General features: G+C 39.7%; 2 non-coding genes across 2 annotated transcripts; both read left to right on the top strand.

The window, feature by feature from the left end:
- Positions 1–4,796: 4,796 nt before the first annotated feature.
- Positions 4,797–4,903, top strand: LOC112752132 (small nucleolar RNA R71). The gene has a single exon (XR_003176576.1). It is a non-coding gene; the product is annotated as a small nucleolar RNA R71 (small nucleolar RNA).
- Positions 4,904–20,791: 15,888 nt separating this feature from the next.
- On the top strand, positions 20,792–20,899 carry LOC112753415 (small nucleolar RNA R71). Its single transcript, XR_003177803.1, has one exon. It is a non-coding gene; the product is annotated as a small nucleolar RNA R71 (small nucleolar RNA).
- Positions 20,900–21,493: the final 594 nt, after the last annotated feature.

A 21,493-nucleotide genomic window follows, 5' to 3' on the forward strand; every position in this document is an offset into this window, starting at 1 on the left:
GTTGTTCCTGTGCCTGTGATTCTGAGTGGACTCAGCTAGGTCACTGATCAGTTGCCATGCTTCATCTGCGGTCTTGTACTTTTTCAGAGAACCATTACTTGCACCATCCAATGTAGTCTTATCCCGAGGCTTCATGCCTTGAGTGAAGTAGCTAATCAACACCAACTTGTCAATCATGTGATGGGGGCATGCGTCCAGAAGATTCTTGAAGCACCTCCAATACTCATAAAGAGTCTCTGATTCTCCTTGAATAATGCAGGAGATCTCTTTCCTCAGTCTGTCTGTAACTTCAGCTGGAAAGTATTTTTCGAAGAATTCTCTCTTGAGCGTATCCCAGTTTGTAACAACTGCTTCAGGTTGGGAGTAGTACCACTCCCTCACCTTTCCCTCAAGAGAAAATGGCAAGGTGGTTAGCAGAATAGAATTTTCATCTGCACCATGACACCTAACAGTAGAACAGACTGTTTGAAAAACCCTGAGGTTCTTGATAGGCTCCTGAGCAGGTAAGCCATGAAACTTGGGCATTAAATTGATTAGCGCAGTCTTCAGTTCAAAATTTGCAGCCAGATTTGGGTGACGCACTTGATACGGTTGCAGAGTAAAGTCTGGGGATCCTGCCTCCTGGAGAGTAATCCTCCTGGGCTCCGCCATGTTACCTATACGTAAATCAACCGAGTCAGTAGAAAAGGAGCTTGTTTCTTCCTCAGATGGTGCTTCAGAATCGCCTTCAGATAAGACTGGTGAATTGGTAGTAACCACTTCACCACCCTCAGAGGCTAGCCTATGCCGAGCTCGCTTAATATGTGAAATAGTTCTATCAATTTCAGGATCAAATACGGCTAAGCTCAGATCAGGTAGTGAACGTGTCATTCAACGAAAGAAACATACAGCTCATGGTAATAAAATAAAATAAAATATGCAAACAAATAAAACTAAAAATATTTACACTAACTAATAATTTGGCACACTATTGTAACTCCCCGGCAACGGCGCCAAAAATTGATGTGGGCGGAAATCAGCCAATTAAGAAATTAATATAAGAAATACGTTGCGAGTACATTTCTTAACCAGCAAAAATCCGCTTATCAATTTAGAAAGGTTGTCACAAAATTAGAATGAAAATACTGGGAGTATGAACCCCAGGTCGTCTCCCAACGAGTTGACAAAAGGGTGCTATCTCATTAATCAAGAGTTTTTCGAGAAATTTTGAGAGTTGAAAGACAGGAATATAAAGGATTGTGAATTAAAGCAATGCAAATTAAAAGAGATTTATGTATTCGGAATAAAAAAGCCTTGACCGGGGGTATGATTAATTGGAAGTTCTATCCTTGTTGGATTTTCTCAAGTGTAGCATCAAGAGGTTGTTATTTTTACTTAGTTAACCCTTACTAAATAAAGGAAAGTCAAGTGATTGAGCTAACTCTAATTCGCAAATCCTCTCTCTTGGGAAGGACTAGCGTTAGTAAATAGAGAATTAGCCAACAACTTCCAATTTAACTAATCACTTGAGCATTCCAACTCAAGGGTCTCCTCTTAATCAACCCCCAAGTCAAGTTGGGAGTCTACTCTGTCAACATGAATACCATCTTCGTGGTTTTATAAGAGAAGTAAAAAGGGAACATGGTAATTAAAATCAATTAGAAGTAATTAAACAAATAATAAAATTTAAATGGAAAAATACTTCTTGCATTAATAAATTCTAAAAACAATCCAATTGTAACTCTGAACAAAGATTAAGGATATGGAAGAGTAAGGGAATAAGAAAACAAACTAGTATAGCAACTTCAACGGAGGTAATGACTCTTCTCAATATCCAAAACAAAAGCATAAAACTAGAAATCTATGAATGTAAAAGAAAACCTAGAGGAAGAGTAATTCCTCTTTAAGATTCAAAACTAAAACTAAAACTATGCTAATGAGAATGTGTCCCGAGTCTCTGCTCATCCCCTGGCTCTAGTCTGTGTTTCTGGGCCGGAACTGGGTCCAAACTTGGCCTAAAATTGCCCACAACGCTTTGTGCAATTTCTGCAGATCGCGCATCTCATGCATACGCTTCAGTCACGCGTGCGCGTCGTTTGACGATTTTCCTTGTCATGCGTACGTGTCAGGCATGCGCACACGTCGTTGTGCGAACTCCAATTCACGCGCACGCATGATCCATGCGTGTGCGTCACTCTTCGCTGATTGTCTCCTTTATTTCTTGTGCTCCTTCCATTTTTGCAAGCTTCCTCTCCATCGTCTAAGCCATTCCTGCCCTATAAAGCCTGAAAACACTGAACACACAGATCACAACATCGAATGGTATAAAGAGGGATTAAAATACACAAATTAAAGGTTTAGGAAGCAAGTTTTTAATCATAGAGTAGAATCGGGAAGGAATTGTAAAAATCATGCAATTTATATGAATAAGTGTGCAAAGACTTGATAAAACCACTCAATTGAGCACAAGATAAACTATAAAATAGTGGTTTATCACACTGCAAGGGGTGTGCAGACGCACGAGCTCGTGCGCACGCACAGATGGTGAAAAACGCAGTTGTGTGCGCACGCACAGCAGGGTGCGTACGCACAGATGCCCTGTTTCACAAAAAAAATTTCTTTTTAAAACTAAGGTACCAACCCTTAGTACATCAACATATCAACCCCAAATCATACAAACATTCACAAATTCATGATCTACAGGCATTTCAAATTATTTAACTCAAAAAGAACATCAACCCAAACCTAAGATAATCATCATATCACAAGAAAGCAACTATTTCAAAAAGCTATAAAAAAAAGTTGGAACATTGTTACCATGGTGGGGTGTCTCCCACCAAGCACTTTGGTTTAAAGTCCTAAGTTGGACTTTGCATGGCTTCATTGATCAATTTGAGACCTCTCCAAGGAGGAAAATCTCCAACTCCTTGACATTCTTGGGTTGAGTGTGATAGAGTTTCATTGAATTAGACTTCTTGGCAACATTCTCTTCTTGTTCTTTGCTAACCTCAATCACTTGATCTTCAATTATATCTCACCCAAAGATAGAGTAGGCTTCGAGAATGGGTTTCTTGGATTCTTCCAAAGTGAAATTTACTACCTTGCCATCGGCCTCAAAAGAATAGACTCTTGAATGTGCATCCAGCTTGAACCAGGATGTCTTCAAAAATTGCCTTCCAAGTAGAATGGATGATGGCTTGTCTGAGTCAATGGGAGGGGTCTCCAAAATGTGAAAATCCACCAGGAAGAGTAAACCTTGGATGTCAACTAGGACATTTTCCGCAATCCCTACAACTGGTACAATGCTCTTATTGGCCAACTCAAATCTCGCCCCGGACCTCTTTAGGGGTGACAAGTTCAATCTCTCATAAATGGGGAGTGGCATAATGCTTACGCACGCTCCCAAGTCGCACATACAGTCCATGAACTTAATCCCACCAATCAAACAAGTAACCAAACATGGACCGGGATCATTGCATTTTTCAGGAATTAGAGAAGAGATAGAATCATCTACCGGCCTTTTGTTGAATTCGCCAATCTTGTCCTTATATGTGCAAACATCTTTGAGGAACTTGGCATACTTGGGCACTTGTTGAATGGCTTGAAAGAGAGGGACGGTGACTTCAATATTCTTAAAAATTTCCACCATGTTGGGGTCAAGTTCTTCTTGCTTCTTAGCTTACTTAGCCAAAGTTGGGAATGGAATTGGCATAGGCTCTTCAAGCGAATTCTTCCTCTTTGGCTCCTTGGCCTTGAGTGGTTCCTCCTCACCTTTCGCAATATTTTTCTCCTCATCCTTCATCACTTCCACATCATCTCCAACCTCTTCATTGTGGGTTTCCTCACTCAAACTTGTAGGCACAACACCAATTTCATCCAACTTGGTGCCACTCCTAAGGGTGATAGTATTGATGCTTCCCTTTGGATTTGGTTGGGGTTGAGAAGGTAAACCACTAGAAGTTGAGGTTTGTTGAGCATTTTGTGTAGTCAGAGGAGAAAGGGTCAAACGGGAGAGAGCTTCGGCAATAGTAGCCCTATATGTTTCTTGTTTCTTATGAAACTCCCGTTGCTCTTGTATAAAGGTTTGCAGTGTGTCATTCATGTAAGGTTGATTAGGAGGAGGGGCTTGATTTCCTTGAAGAGGGTTAGATCTACTATTTGGATGTTGATACCTCGCTTGAGGTTGAGATTGTGGTGGTTGTTGGTATTGTTAGTAGGGTTGTTGGTATTGTGGTTGACTTTGGGTAGGTTGATGATAGTAGGCTTGCATGTTTGGGTATGGTTGAGCTTGAGGGGCTTGGTTCCACCTTTGATTAGAATTATCCCTCCATCTTTAGTTTTGATTTCCTCTATGCAGATGAGTTCCTTGATTATAGTTGGACCTTTGTGGGTATGGATTGGCTACCGCTAATGTAGTGTCCTTTTAGAGTTGAGGGCATTCATCAGTGTAATGGTTGTTACAAGCACAAATACCGCATGATCTTGGTGGTCCTTCAATTCTTGGAGGTTGAGGTGGAGGAGATAGCAAAGCTTGGGGAATTTGTTGCCCTTGGGTGATTTGTCTCAACAAAATTTTCATCTCACCGAGGGTCTTAGTCAAAATGGCATCTCCGGAAGGAGAAACTTCATTTAAAGCTTTTGGTTGTGGATTTCTCGCCCTTGAGTGTTGAGTGAAGTCCGCCAAGTCCGCTATGATTTCCCAAGCTTCCTTAGCGGTCTTGTTCTTGGTGAGGGATCCTCCACTAGAGGCATCTAGAAGAAGCTAATCTTGGGGGTTCATCCCTTAACAAAAATAACTAATAAGCACCAACTCGTCAATACGGTGGTGAGGGCAAGCTTCCAACAACTTCTTATATCTCTCCCAGTACTCATAAAGAGTCTCCCCATCTCTTTGCACAATGCAAGAGATTTCCTTTTGCAGCTTATCTGTCTTCTGAGGTAGGTAAAATTTTTCCAGAAATTCCTTACGCAGCAAGTCCCAATCAGAAATCACATCTCCCAGTTGAATATAGAACCATTCCTTCGCTTTTCCTTCCAAAGAGAAAGGGAAAGCGAACACTAAAACTGGCACTTCATCCGCACCATGTCTTCTCGCAGTGGAGCATGCAACTTGAAAGTCCTTAAGATGCTTAAGAGGGTTTTCTCCGGGTAGTCCATTGTATTTGGGGAGCAAGTTTATCGTGCCGGTCTTGAGCTCAAAATTTGGATCCAAAGCCGGATACCAAATTTGTATCGGTTGCAAGTTAATATCAGGAGCTCCGGCTTCCCTTAAGGTGATTCTACGAGGTGGATCCGCCATGGTTTTATCACCTGAGTCACTCAAAGAGATTTCAGCACTCCCCACAGATGAATATAAGGTTTCCTCGTTAATTGAAGAATGATGGTCACGGATTGATGGTGATAGTGAATTGGTGTGCTCTTCAAGCAAGCCCGATTCACTATTCATAAATGCTAGCCGACGCCGAGCTTGCCTAATATGAGTTAAAGTTCTTTCTATTTCTGGATCAAAAGGGGTCAAGCTCAGGTCTGGAAGCGACCGTGTCATTCAACTGAGGAAGCAATAAAAGCATGCAATTATGAAAAGCAAAACAAGAATAAACAAATAAACAAAAACCAACTTAACAATCAATAACTACTAAGACTAGCTAGATAGAAATGCTATCTACAAATTAGTGCCAAGTAGCAAAAAAAAAAAACCAAGTATTCACACTATTCACATATTTACAACAACCAAAATTATAGCACTCATTGCACTTAAAGTGATTCCCCGACAACGGCGCCAAAAACTTGATGAGGGTAGTTATTGCCGGTTTAGAATTAATCAAAGTTTGAATTCAAGTTCGTCAATAGCATAGCCCAAACCAACAATGAACTCTCACAATCAAAGTTTGAATTCAAAGAGATTTCATTATTAAAAACCAATTCAATTCCGGGAGTGTTTAGTTCCCGGATCGTCTCCCAAGGACACTTGAGACCAATGAGTGTACAATTCTGGTTGTGATGCTCATGGAGTTTTCAATGAAGAGATAAACATATAAAGCAATAAAAGAACATGCAAAATTGTGATAAATGAACTAATAAAGGAATTAGCGAATTAACTATGCAATATAGACATGTAAGGTATAAAAGGAATTGATTAAAATGTGTATGAACAATTTAAAGCATAAAAGGTATCTTGGCTTGGAATGAGCTAAGGGTCCTTTCCTTGTTGAAATCAAAACTATGACAATTAGAATGGATTAATCTCACTTGATTAACCCTCACATCAGAGAGTAAGTTAAATGAGCATAAGTGTTCTTAACCCACAAATCCTAAATTGCTTGCTAATTGCCTTAGCAACAAATTAGCGTTAATGGAACAAGAACAATTAACAATCCAAGTATTGACACTAAATATTGGACATTCCAACTCTAGGAACCCAATTACTCACTTTCCCCAAGCCAAGAGATAGAAAACTAGCACAAAATCATAATTGACATTTTGTCAAACACTTGGTGGACAAAAACACTAAACATGGGAAAAATGAGAAAATGTTTGAAACTAAAAGCAACAAATGATCTCAATCAACAATAACAACTCAAGAAAGCATATAATAATCATCAATTATCAAATTCATCAACAAGAAATTGAAGTTTCAAAAGAGAAGTAAAATTGGTCTATAACTTGAAGTATAAGAAAGAGTAAGAACAATGTAGCTATAAAGAGTAGTAACAAAGAGATACTTACAGTGGAAGCTAGCAAAATTCAAGATCAAAAATGGAAATGGCACTTGAATGTAAAACCCTAGTATAAACCCTAATAGATATGATGAAAAACTTAAAGAACAACTATACTAAAGCTTTCTACTACTCCTCCTAAGCTACCCTAATGATATGCTATGGTCTTCCCTTCATTTCTCCTTCATTATGAGCTAAATGGCTTCAGAAATGGGCCTCCAATCCACCAAAATCGCAAGTCACGTACAATTTTAAAGAAGGCATGTGTGGACAGCTGTGCGTACGCACAGACGTGTGCGCACGCACACTCTGCCAAAATCTCTTCCTGTGCGTACGGACAGGGTGTTGTCCGCACGCACACTAGGTGATGCTCGAAACGCGGCTCACACGCACGCGTGGCTTTGCTCTGATGGCTGTGTGTACGCACGCAAGTCTGTGCGTATGCACACATCGCTGTGCTCTTCTCCTTTGATTCTTCATGCTTCCTCCACTTTGCATGCTCCTCTTCCATTTTCTCCAAGCCATTCCTACCTTATACCTCTGAAATCACTCACAAATAACATCAAGGCATCGAATGGAAGGCAAATGGGATAAAATTAATCAAATTAGGCACAAAAGAGCATGTTTTCATAATCAAGCACAAATTAGGAAGAAAGTTCAAAAGCATGCTATTTAAGGGGATAAGTGCAAGTTTAAATGATGAAATCCATTCAATTTCAACCAAAAATCATCATCAAATACGGATTCATCAATTCCCCCACACTTAAACACTAGCATGTCCTTATGCTAAACACACTCAAAGGAGATAGATGAAAGGAAAAATAATTTATTCTATGTACTACCTAAATGCATGCAACTATCCTAAAGGTTACTACCAATATGTACTATGCAAGGAGTTGGTAAAACAAACCATGAAATTCCAATCCATCACAAGAAAGCTTTAGGGCAAATGCAAAGAGTTTATGCACTAAAATCAATGTCCAAAGAGTTGAATTGAAATTTTCAAAACTAACCCACAAACAACTTGCAAGAGGATACAACATAAGATGCAAGAACATAGAATTGAGCGATCGAACCCCTCACCGGATGTGTATTCACTCAAATCGCTCAGTGTTTAAGGCTTAATCACTCAATTCCCCTTTTATCATGCTTTTCAAAGATTTGCAAGTCATCTAACAATCAACTAGTATTTGATGCATGAAAAACAAATATCATGAGGTCTTTGGAAGGTTGTAATAGAGCTAGGGCTTTGGTAGGATAAATATGGTTAAGTGGACTTAAAGAATTAGTTCTTTGATTAGCTTAAGTGTCCACCTAATCCTATATTGCCTATATACTCATAACAATGCAACCTATCTACCCATTTTTCTCCTATCTCACACTCCTCATGCACTTTCTTTTCGAAACATGAACATATGCATCCTTTATTTCAACTTTTTATTTCACATTCTATTATGCACAAGTTTTTTTTATTTGAATTTGTTAGCACAAGAGATGCATATGAATTAAAGCAATGACTGCATGAGTATTACCCAATTGCCAATTTTTCACAATGAGTTCCATGCCTCTATCACCAATGCTTCCCAACAATTCCCCCCACACTTAGAATATACACACTAATCCACCCAAGCTAATCAAAGAGTAATTCAAGGACATCAATGGTTTTTTGCTTAAGGGAGAATAACGTGCTAAAATCAGAACAAAAGGGGATTTACAGGCTCAACAGAGGTTCACAAAGGTGATTGCAAGGGTTGGCCATATAGGTTGGTGAGTTCAACATCAAAGATGTCCTCAGTCATGCTAAATGTATCCAAACAACAAATACAGAACATAAAGAATCATGCAAATCAATGATCACAATAAAAAAGGAGTATAATCACACAAGAACAAACATTATGGTTGAAAAATGCAATCATCTATTAAAGCTTAAAATCTCACAAGGTATGTTGTTCTAGCTCTTTTCTATGTTCTACAAACAGAATACTTCACGCAAGTTGAAAAACATAAGATTTTTCTTCAATTCAATCAATGGTACGCCCTAAGAAAGATTTCATAGAAATTCCTTGGTGTTTCACCAAACTTATTCACTCTGTCATGCAACATGCAAACATTAACCACCGTATAACTATGAACAATAAAGAAATATATACAAACAAACAAACCAAGATGCAGATAGAGATAAAGCTACTAAAAATGAAGAAAAATAACTAAAAGAGTATTGCAAAGTGTTTTGAGAAAATAATGTTTTCATAATCAAGCACAAATTAGGAGGAAAGTTCAAAAGCATGTATTTAAGGGGATAAGTGCAAGTTTAAATGATGAAATCCATTCAATTTCAACCGAAAATCATCATCAAATATGGATTCATCACCACCACCTCCGAATCTTGGGAGATGGAGAGATTCATCACCAAAGCGCACTGACGGGCAGAAAATTGCCGATTAAGAATTTATAGTGAAAATAGCGTTGCAAGTACAGTTTTTAACCGACGAAAATTCTGCTTATCAATTTAAAAAAGGTTGTCACAATTTAAGAATAAAATACTGGGAGTAGAATTCCCAGGTCATCTCCCAACGAGTTGACAAAAGAGTGCTATTTTATTGGTCAAGAATTTTTCTGAGAATTTTTAGAGTTGGAGAATGGGAAATTAAAATAATTATTAATTAAAGCAGTGAAAATTAATGAGAGGTTTTATATATTTAAAATAAAAAGCCTTGACTGGGAGAAGATTAATTGGAAGTTCTATCCTTGTTGAATTTTCCCAAGTGTACTGGTAAGAGGTTGTTATTTCTACTTAGTTATCCCTTAGCGAATAAAGGAAAGTCAAGTAACTGAACCAGCCCCAATTCACAAGTCCTAATCCTCTCCTATGGAAGGATTAGCATTAGTGACTAGAGAGCCAGCCAACAACTTCCAATTTCCAATTAACACTTGAGTATTCCAACTCAAGGGTCTCCTTTTAATCAACTCCCAAGTCAAGTTGGGAGTCTACTCCATTGACATGAATGCCATTTTCATAAACAATAAAAGGGGAAGAAAAGAAGACATGGAAACTCAAATAAAATAATAACAGAAAATTAATTAAAGGTAAAAATAATTCTTTGCATTAATAAATTCCAAAATCAAAGATATCAATATGTAAATCTGAACAGGGTTAATGGGTGATTAAAAGAGTAAGGGAATAACGAAACAAACTAGAATAATTGAAACTTCAACGGAGGTAGTAACTCTTCTCAATATCCAAATCAAAAGCATAAAACTCTAAAATTATGAATGTGAAGAACCCTAGAGGAAATAGTGTTTCTCTCTAAGATTCCGAACTAAAACTAAAAACTATGCAAATGAGAATATGTGTTGAGTCTCTGCTTGTCCCCTGGCTCTAGTCTGTGTTTCTGGGCTGAAAACTTGGTCCAAACTCAGCCCAAAATTGCCTCCAGTGTCTTCTGCGATTTCTGCACGTGGCGCACGTCACACGTACGCATCAATCACGCGTACGCGTCGCTGTGCAATTTCGCTTGTCACGCATACGCGTCGCTGTGAAAATCTCTAAATCACACGCACGCGTGAGCCATGCGTGCGCGTCGATCCTCGCTGGTTATCTCCTTTATTTCTTGTGCTCCTTCCATTTTTGCAAGCTTCCTCTCCATCCTTTAAGCCATTCCTACCCTATACAGCTTGAAAACACTTAACACACAGATCATGACATCGAATGGTATAAAAGGGAATTAAAATACATAATTTAAAGGCTTAGGAAGCAAGTTTCCAACCATAGAACAAAATTGGGAAGGAATTGTGAAATCATGTAAATTGTATGAATAAGTGTGCAAAGACTTGATAAAAACCACTTAAATTAGCACAAGATAAACCATAAAATAGTGGTTTATCAATCTCCCCACACTTAAACATTAGCATGTCCTCATGCTAAGCTCAAGGAGATAGAAAGAATGAATGGGGGTCAGTAAGACTCATGCTATGCAACCTATGTATGTGAATGCAACTATATGCTAAGATGTTTCTATCTACTTAGTTAAAAGTAAACAAGTTCTCCAAGACAAACATAAATCAGATTCCACTAATTCAAATCACACAATAAAAGACAGGTAAACTTGTAAGAAGATAGCTCATGAAAGCAGGGAACATAGAATCAAGCATTGAACCCTCAAGGGTAGTGTATATGCACTCTAATCGCTCAAGTGTCTAGGGTTAATCAACTCTACTCTTCTCTAGTCATGCTTTCTAAAACTTTGTTCTTCATCTAACCAATCAACAAATATTTAGTGTACCAATGCAAACATCATGAGGTCTTTTCAAGGTTGTAATGGGGCTAAGGTAAGGGTGAGGATATATGTATGGCCAAGTGAGCTATAATATGAATCTTTGACTAACCTAAGTTCTCACCTAACATACAAACACTCTATATAACTCTAAAATCATTCCTAGCTACCCAAAATTCCACTTTTTCATCGCATACTCATGTATCAAATTTTCTTTAAATTCACCACTATGCTTTGATCTTTATTAAACTTAGCATTGGGGTGGTTTTATCCCCTATTCATTTATTTCTTTTTCTGTACTTTTCTTTTTCTTTTTTTATGAACATAAAAGCAAACATAACATATCAATACACATGGTTTTTCTGGTATCACATGAGTATGCACCCAAGTTCCCAATACTTTTGTCAATAAAATACAACACAATTTTATCAACCCAAGTTCCCACAATTTTCCACACTTAATTGATACACAATCTCTATCTTAAGCTAACCAAAGATTCAATTGGGGTAATTAATTGTTTTTCCGTTTAAGGCTAGTGATGTGGTAATATAAAGAACAAATGGAAATTAAAAGGCTCAAGGTGGCAAATAAAGGTAATTAAAATGGTAGGCTATTTGGGATAAGTGAGCTAATAACAAATGATGGCCTCAATCATATGTATGCATGCAAATACACTAAACAATGGACATATAGAATGGAACAAACTATAGATTATAATCATAGAGAAGAAAACACACAAGAATAAAAAATCATGGTTAAATAATGTCACCATATAATTAAGCTCAAAATCTCACAAATAGTGAAATACTATAAAATAGGGTCTTAAAAAGAAATTTATTACTTCAACCAAGCAAAACATACATCCAAGCAACTAGTATCATGCAATCTATCCTATCTAACAAAAGAAAAAAAATCAAATGTTTGTGTTAAGAGAGAGAAATTACCCCTGGAAGTCAAGGACTGACCTCCCCACACTTAAGGCTTGGCATGGTCCTCCGTGCCATCAGTAAGGAGCAAGGTAGGGCTGGAAGCATCGCCTCTGCTGTCTGGTTTGCCATAGATCCCTGTGCTACTGGGTAAAGGGGAGTCCGGGGTGTCCTTCTGTTTTAGAGGTGGGTGGGTACCAACAATGAGCTCCTTCAGGTAATTGTATCGGCGCTTGTTACGGCGCTCCATTTGCTCCATCCGCTGGTCCTGCCGGTTGAACCTCTCAAGGATCTGAAGGAACATCTGATGGGTGGATGGTGCTTGTGGTGTGGAAGATGGTGGAGTAGAAGAAGGAGTATCCAAAGATGGGCCTGCAGACCAGCTCGCAGAGGGAACTGGTGGTCTGATGTACTTCCCATTCAGGACATATTGGTCGGCCTTAGGGATCATGACCTTCGTGTCTCCAGCCCGATAGGAAACACCCGCTGCAGAGACTAAATCTGAAACCAAGGTGGGAAAAGGCAGGTTACCTACAATCTTTACGTGTCCCATTGCCTGCCGGATGAGTCGAGGCAGGTTGAGAGGTTGCTCTGTCAGGATGCACCAGATGAGAACAGCCATGTCCGCTGTGAAGGTGGACTCGTGAGTGCTCGGAAAGATATAGTGGGACATAATCTGTACCCACACGCGAGCTTCCAAGGTAAGTGACTGGGCTGAGATGCTCTTGGGTTTTGACCGATGTTGCCCATAGATCCAGGTGCTGCCAGGTTAGGCTATAACTCCAAGGATGCTATCCCAGTCGAACTGATACATCTAGCACTTAAGAGAGACCTCTTGATATGCATCCAATCCCTCTGGGCTAGGTGAAAGATCCAGTACTCTCTGTATGACACTCTCGGAGACAGGGACTTGTTGCTGACGAACATAGACAGTCTGCAAAGTAGGTGAGTAGAAGTTGGAGTAGAATTCAACTACCCATGATAAGTTGGCCTCACACGGCTGCCTCCTCAAGAATCCCCACTGTCTCCTCTCGATGCGAGGCTCCACAAAATCAACAAAGTGTGTTGGGACAATGAGTAGATGCTCATTATTTTAGTTCCTCTCAGCGAGGATGGGGAACATCTGCTTGCAGTAACGGGTAGTGAACCGTGTGGAGTCCCGTGCGGAAAAGGCTTTCTTTGCTTCATCAACTTTAAGGATCCTCTTTACCCGTTTTGTTGGTGGCTTGACGCTTGTAGATGGTGGCGCCTTAGTTGGTGTTCGCTTGGTTCCTCTCTTTGCTGATGTCTTGTCAGTGGCCTTCTCCTTTCCTTTCTTGGTATCCATGCCTAAGGAAGAAAGAAAGAGGGAGAATGTTAAATATAGATAACTAAAGAACCGAAAGGAAGAAATTTCAAGTGATAATGAATGCCAAAGAAAAGATGATAGCTTAAATTCATGGTAGCTATAACATGTAGGTAAGACATTAATTAAGAGCATGAAGGCAATTCATAATAATTAGATGCAAGAGGGTAAAAGCATGCAAGTAATAGGCATGAGAAGCATAATTCAAGCATCGATTCTTAAATGTGCCAAATTAAAGAGCACTTGTATGATGACAATTGTAAATGATAATCCCAAATACATGTGGAGTACAAGTGTTGTGAAAAAGAGGCATTAAAGTGTAAGAGTAAAATAAAATATGATTCAGAATGCTTTGAGAGCGTTTTCACAAACACTTGGTGTGCAACTTAAAATAGGAATGAAAATAATGGATCCAAATGTATATGAGAGCCAAAATTACATGTTAATTGTCAAATCACTCCTCATAGTATCCACAAGCTTTATGATAATAAGGTAATGCCCAAATAGAACTCCAACACCAACAAAAAAAATGCATGGAAAAAGAATGCAAAATAAACCACAAATAACTAAGCTAATAAAAATGGAGAAGAAAGAGAAATTATTAATATGCAATAATGAAAGAAGAATGAAAGAGTAGATGGGAGGAAGAGAAGAACCTTAGGTAGAAGATGAAAAAGGAAGGAAGAAAGTAGTAGATAGTAAGAAGGAATAATGAAGAAAGAAGGAAGAAGAAGTAAGGGAGAATTAGGATTGAAAAAGAATTAGGATTGGGGAGGGAATAATTGAAATCTGGCGGTGTACTGGTTTAACCATGCGGTGAATGCGACGCGCGCGCGTACTGCACACGTACGCGTGGGCCACGCAAGTTTTAAGTGACGCGTAAGCGTCTTTGAGGCGTACGCGTGACATGGGTTGTGCCAATCGTGCGAAGGCAGCCCCGCGAAAGCACAACTCTCGGGTTGAAACGCATGAGAGCCAAAAAGACATACGACGCGTGCGTGTCAGGTATGGGCAGGCATGGATAGCCACATAGTGAAACTGACGCGCACGCATCAGGGATGCGTACGTGATGAGCGGATAATTTATACCCTTTTGGCATTGTTTTTACATAGTTTTTAGTATGTTTTAGTTACTTTTTATTATATTTTTATTAGTTTTTATGCAAAAATCACATTTCTGGACTATACTATGAGTTTGTGTATTTTTCTGTAATTTTAGGTGTTTTTTGGCTGAAATTGAGGGACCTGAGCAAAAATATGATTCAGAGGCTGAAAAAGGACTGCATATGCTGTTGGATTCTGACCCTTCTGCACTCGAAGTAGATTTTCTGGAGCTACAAAAGCCCAATTGGTGCGCTCTCAATTGCGTTGGAAAGTAGACATCCTGGGGTTTCCAGCAATATATAATAGTCCATATTTTTCTGAGATTTTATGGCCCAAACTGGCGCTAAAAGACAGCCTAAAACTTTCTAGCGTAAAACGCCCAAACTGGCACCAGAATTGGAGTTAAACGCCCAAATTGGCACCCAAGTTGGCGTTTAATTCCAGGAACAGCCTATGCATGAGAAAGCTTTAATGCTCCACCCAAGCACACACCAAGTGGGCCCCAGAAGTGGATTTCTGCACTATCTGCACTTAGTTAATCATTTTCTGTAAACCTAAGATACTAGTGTAGTATAAATAGCACTTTTTACTATTGTATTAGAGAGCTTATGCCATATTTCACATTTAGAGGCTGTCCATTCGACCATGCCTAGACCTCTTTTCACTTATGTATTTTCAACGGTGGAGTTTCTACACCCCATAGATTAAGCTGTGAAGCTCTGCTGTTCTTCATGAATTAATGCAATTACTACTATTTTTCTCTCTATTCACGCCTACTTCTTCTCTAAGATACTCACTCGTACTTCAATCTGGAGAATGATATGATCCGTGACACTCATCATTATTCTCAATTCTATGAACGCGTGCCTGACAACCACTTTCGTTCTATCGGAGCTCAACGTAGTCATTGGGCGACAGCTTGAGTGCGTATCTCTTGAGTATCTGGTGCACGAAATTGTGATGTCCAGGCTCGAACAATCCCTGGTAATGGCTCCAAAGCTTGGTGCTTTGGTCTTAATTCATAATTGTCACAACTTCGATACAACTAACCAGCAAGTGCACTGGGTCGTCCAAGTAATACCTTACGTGAGTAAGGGTCGAATCCCACGGAGATTGTTGGTATGAAGCAAGCTATGGTCACCTTGTAAATCTCAGTCAGGCAGATATAAAGTGATAATGGTGTTTTTGAATATTATATAATAAAATAGGGATAGAGATACTTATGTAATTCGTTGGTAGGAATTCCAGATAAGCGAATGGAGATGCTTTTCGTTCCTCTGAACCTCTGCTTTCCTGCCATCTTCATCCAATCAGTCTCACTCCTTTCCATGGCTGGCTTTATGCAAGGGCATCACCGTTGTCAGTGGCTACATCCCCTCCTCTCAGTGAATAATATGCTCACGCACCCTGTCACGGCACGGCTATTCATCTGTCGGTTCTCGATCATGCTGGAATAGGATTCACCCTCCTTTTGCGTCTGTCACTAACGCCCAACAATCGCGAGTTTGAAGCTCGTCACAGTCATTCAATCATTGAATCCTACTCAGAATACCACAGACAAGGTTTAGACCTTCTGGATTCTCTTGAATGCCGCCATCATTCTAGCTTACGCCACGAAGATTCTGGTTAGGAGATCTAAGAGATATTCATTCTAGCTTAATTCATGTAGAACAGAAGTGTTTGTCAGGCACGCGTTCATAAGGGAGAAGGATGATGAGCGTCACACATAATCATCACCTTCATCACGTTCTTGGGTGCGAATGGATATCTTAGAAGCGAAATAAGAAGAATTGAATAGAAAACAGAAATACTTTGCATTAATCTTTGAGGAACAGCAGAGCTCCACACCTTAATCTATGGAGTGTAGAAACTCTACCGTTTGAAAATACATAAGTGAAGGTCCAGGCATGGCCGAGATGGCCAGCCCTTCTGATCTAAGAACCAGGCGTCCAAAGATGATCCTAAGATCCTAAGATGATCAAAAGATGCCTAATACAATAGTAAAAGGTCCTATTTATAATAAACTAGCTACTAGGGTTTACAAGAGTAAGTAATTGATGCATAAATCCACTTCCGGGGCCCACTTGGTGTGTGTTTGGGCTGAGCCTGAGTGTTGCACGTGCAGAGGCCATTTGTGGAGTTGAACGTCAGTTTCTGTGCCAGTTTGGGCGTTCAACTCTGGTTTTGGATCCTTTTCTGGCGCTGGACGCCAGATTTGGGCAGAAGGCTGGCGTTGAACGCCAGTTTACGTAGTTAATTCTTGGCCAAAGTATGGACTATTATATATTTCTGGAAAGCCCTGGATGTCTACTTTCTAACGCAATTGGAAGCGCGCCATTTCGAGTTCTGTAGCTCCAGAAAATCCACTTTGAGTGAAGGGAGGTCAGAATCCAACAGCATCAGCAGTCCTTTTTCAACCTCTGAATCTGATTTCTGCTCAAGTCCCTCAATTTCAGCCAGAAAATACCTGAAATCACAGAAAAACACACAAACTCATAGTAAAGTCCAGAAATGTGAATTTAACACAAAATCTATTAAAAACATCCCTAAAAGTAACTAGATCCTACTAAAAACATACTAAAAACAATGTCAAAAAGCGTATAAATTATCCGCTCATCACAACACCAAACTTAAATTGTTGCTTGTCCCCAAGCAACTGAAAATCAAATAGCATAAAAAGAAGAGAATATACTATAAATTCCAAACTATCAATGAAACATAGCTCCAATCATATGAGCGGGACTTATAGCTTTTTGCCTCTTGAATAGTTTTGGCATCTCACTTTATCCATTGAGGTTCAGAATGATTGGCTTCTATAGGAACTTCAGATTTCGAATAGTGTTATTGACTCTCCTAGTTCAGTATGATGATTCTTGAACACAGCTTCTTTATGAGTCTTGGCCGTGGCCCTAAGCACTTTGTTTTCCAGTATTACCACCGGGTACATAAATGCCACAGACACATAATTGGGTGAACCTTTTCAGATTGTGACTCAGCTTTGCTAAAGTCCCCAATTAGAGGTGTCCAGGGTTCTTAAGCACACTCTTTGTTTTTGCTTTGGACCTTGACTTTAACCGCTCAGTCTCAAGTTTTCACTTGACACCTTCACGCCACAAGCACATGGTTAGGGACAGCTTGGTTTAGCCGCTTAGACCAGGATTTTATTCCTTTAGGCCCTCCTATCCACTGATGCTCAAAGCCTTGGGATCCTTTTTATTTGCCCTTGCCTTTTGGTTTTAAGGGTTATTGGCTTTTTCTGCTTGCTTTTTCTTTTTCTTTCTATTTTTTTTTTCGCCTATATTTTTTTTTTCTGCAAGCTTTGCTCTTTGCTGCTTTTTCTTGCTTCAAGAATCATTTTTATGATTTTTCAGATTATCAAATAACATGTCTCCTAGTCATCATTCTTTCAAGAGCCAACATATTTAACATTCTTAAACAACAACTTTAAAAGACATATGCACTGTTCAAGCATACATTCAGAAAACAAGAAGCATTGTCACCACATCAATATAATTAAACTAAGTTCAAGGATAAATTCGAAACTCATGAACTTCTTGTTCTTTTGAATTAAAACATTTTTCTTTTTTTAAGAGAGGTGATGGATTCATAGGACATTTATAACTTTAAGACATAGTTACTACTACTAATGATCATGTAATGAAGACACAAACATAGATAAGCACATAACATAGAAAATGAAAAACAGAGAAAGTAAGAACAAGGAATGAGTCCACCTTAGTGATGTCCTTGAGCTCTTCTATGTCTCTTCCTTGTCTTTGCTGCTCCTCCTTCATTGCTTTTAGATCTTCTCTGATTTCATGAAGGATGATGGAGTGCTCTTGATGTTCCACCCTTAGTTGCTTCCAATAATTGTGTGGAAGAAAATGTATCCCCTGAGGTATCTCAGGGATCTCTTGATTTGCAGTCAAATGTTCTACCACTGAGCTATAGACCCTTGATGGAAGCTTTTGTCTTCCCTTTCCTCTTTCTAGAGGTTTCTCTGGCCTTAGGTGCCATCAATGGTTATGGAAAAAACAAAAAAGCTATGCTTTTACCACACCAAACTTAGAATGTTGCTCGCCCTCGAGCAAAAGAAGAAAGAATAGAAGAAGAAGAGGATGTGGAGGAGATGGATGGCTGTGTGTATTCGGTCATATGGGTGGGATTGGGTGGGGAAGAGATGTTGAATTTTTGAAGGTAAGTGGGTGTATGGGTGTGAGTGGTAAATGGAAGACAGAAGGGATGAGTGTTTATTGGGAATAGAGGATGATTGAGAAGAGAGAAGAGAGTGAGTGAAGGTAGGTGGGGACAGATCTTGGGGTGTCAAGGCATTTACATCCCTGCACCAATTTAGGCATGCAAAATGCCCTTGCACACAACTCTGGGCGTTCAGCGCCAGGTTGGTGCCCATTTTGGGCGTTCAACGCCCCTTTGCTGCCATTTCTGGCGTTGAACGCCAGAACCATGCTTGTTCTGGGCGTTCAGCGCCAGGATGCTCCCATTCTGGGCGTTCAGCGCCAGAACTATGCTCTGTTCTGGCATTTGAACGCCAGACAGATGCTCCTCCAGGGTGTGATTTTTCTTCTGCTGTTTTTGATTCTGTTTTTGATTTTTTTGTTTATTTTGTGACTCCACATGATCATGAACCTAAGAAAACATGAAAAATAATAATAATAATAATAAGAATTAGATAAACATTGGGTTGCCTCCCAACAAGCGCTTCTTTAATGTCAATAGCTTGACAGTGGGCTCTCATGGAGCCTCACAGATGTGCAGAGCTTTGTTGAGACTCTCCAACACCAAACTTAGAGTTTGGATATGGGAGTTCAACACCAAACTTAGAGTTTGGTTGTGGCCTCCCAACACCAAACTTAGAGTTTGACTGTGGGGGCTCTGGTTGACTCTGCTTTGAGAGAAGCTTTTCAAGCTTCCTCTCCATGGTTGCAGAGGGAGATCCTTGAGTTTTGAATACAAGGGAGTTCTCATTCCATTGAAGGACTATTTCACCTCTGTCAACATCAATCACAGCTCTTGCTGTGGCCAGGAAAGGTCTTCCTAGGATGATGGATTCATCCTCTTCCTTTCCAGTATCCAGGACTATGAAATCAGCAGGGATATAAAGGCCCTCAACCTTTACTAAAACGTCCTCTACTTGTCCATAAGCCTGTTTTCTTGAACTGTCTGCCATCTCTAATGAGATTTTAGCAGCTTGCACCCCATAGATTCCCAGTTTCTCTATTACAGAGAGGGGCATGAGGTTTATTCCTGAACCAAGGTCACACAGAGCCTTAAAGATGATGGTGCCTATGGTACAGGATATTATGAACTTTCCAGGATCCTGTCTCTTCTGAGGCAATGTTAGTTGATCCAGATCACTTAGTTCATTAATGAACAAGGGAGGTTCAACTTCCCAAGTATCAATGCCAAACAATTTGGCATTTAGCTTCATGATTGCACCAAGAAACTTGGCAGTTTGCTCTTCAGTAACATCCTCATTCTCTTCAGAAGAGGAATACTCTTCAGAGCTCATGAAGGGCATAAGGAGGTTCAATAGAATCTCTATGGTCTCTAGATGAGTCTCAGATTCCTTTGGTTCCTCAGAGGGAAGCTCCTTATTGATCACTGGACGTCCCAGGAGGTCTTCCTCCTTGGGATTCATGTCCTCTCCTCTCCTCATAGGTTCGGCCATGGCGCTTATGTCAATGGCCTTGCACTCTCCTTTTGGATTCTCTTCTGTATTGCTTGGGAGAGTACTAGGAGGGATTTCAGTGATCCTTTTACTCAGCTGGCCCACTTGTGCTTCCAGATTTCTAATGGAAGACCTTGTTTCATTCATGAAACTTACAGTGGCCTTAGATAGATCAGAGACTAGATTTGCTAAATTAGAAGCATTTTGTTCAGAGTTCTCTGTCTGTTGCTGAGTTGATGATGGAAAAGGCTTGCTATTGCTAAACCTGTTTCTTCCACCATTATTAAAGCCTTGTTGGGGCTTTTGATCCTTCCATGAGAAATTTGGATGATTTCTCCATGTTGAGTTATAGGTGTTTCCATAAGGTTCACCTAAATAATTTACCTCTGCTATTGCAGGGTTCTCAGGATCATAAGCTTCTTCTTCATAAGAAGCCTCTTGAGTACTGTTGGATGCAGCTTGCATTCCATGCAGACTCTGAGAGATCATATTGACTTGCTGAGTCAATATTTTATTCTGAGCCAATATGGCATTCAGGGTATCAACTTCAAGAACTCCCTTCTTCATAGGCGTCCCATTACTCACAGGATTCCTTTCAGAAGTGTACATGAACTGGTTATTAGCAACCATGTCAATGAGTTCTTGAGCTTCTGCAGGCGTTTTCTTTAGGTGAATGGATCCACCTGCAGAAGTGTCCAGTGACATCTTTGATAGCTCAGATAAACCATCATAGAATATATCCAGGATGGTCCATTCTGAAAGCATGTCAGAAGGACACTTTTTGGTCAACTGTTTGTATCTTTCCCAAGCTTCATAGAGAGATTCACCTTCTTTCTGTCTGAAGGTTTGAACATCAGCTCTAAGCTTGCTCAGCTTTTGAGGAGGAAAGTACTTGGCTAAGAAAGCCGTGACCAGCTTATCCCAAGAGTTCAGGCTGTCTTTGGGTTGAGAATCCAACCATAATCTAGCTCTGTCTCTTACAGCAAACGGGAAAAGCATGAGCCTGTAGACTTCAGGATCTACTCCATTAGTCTTAACAGTATCACATATCTGCAAGAATTCAGTTAAGAACTGAAAAGGATCTTCAGATGGAAGTCCATGAAACTTGCAGTTCTGCTGCATTAGAGAAACTAATTGAGGTTTCAGCTCAAAATTGTTTGCTCCAATGGCAGGAATGGAGATGCTTCTTCCATGTAAATTGGAATTAGGTGCAGTAAAGTCACCAAGCATCTTCCTTACATTATTATTATTTTCGGCTGCCATCTCCTTTTTCTGTTCAAAAATTTCTGAAAGGTTTTCTCTGGATTGTTGTATTTTAGCTTCTCTTAGTTTCCTTTTCAGAGTCCTTTCAGGTTCTGGATCTGCTTTCACAAGAATGTTCTTATCCTTGCTCCTGCTCATATGACAAAGAAGAAGGCACAGAAAAATAATAATAATAATAGAGATCCTTTATATCACAGT

This window comes from Arachis hypogaea, chromosome 15 (assembly GCF_003086295.3).
Source record: "Arachis hypogaea cultivar Tifrunner chromosome 15, arahy.Tifrunner.gnm2.J5K5, whole genome shotgun sequence".
NCBI classification, from domain to species: Eukaryota; Viridiplantae; Streptophyta; class Magnoliopsida; order Fabales; family Fabaceae; genus Arachis; species Arachis hypogaea.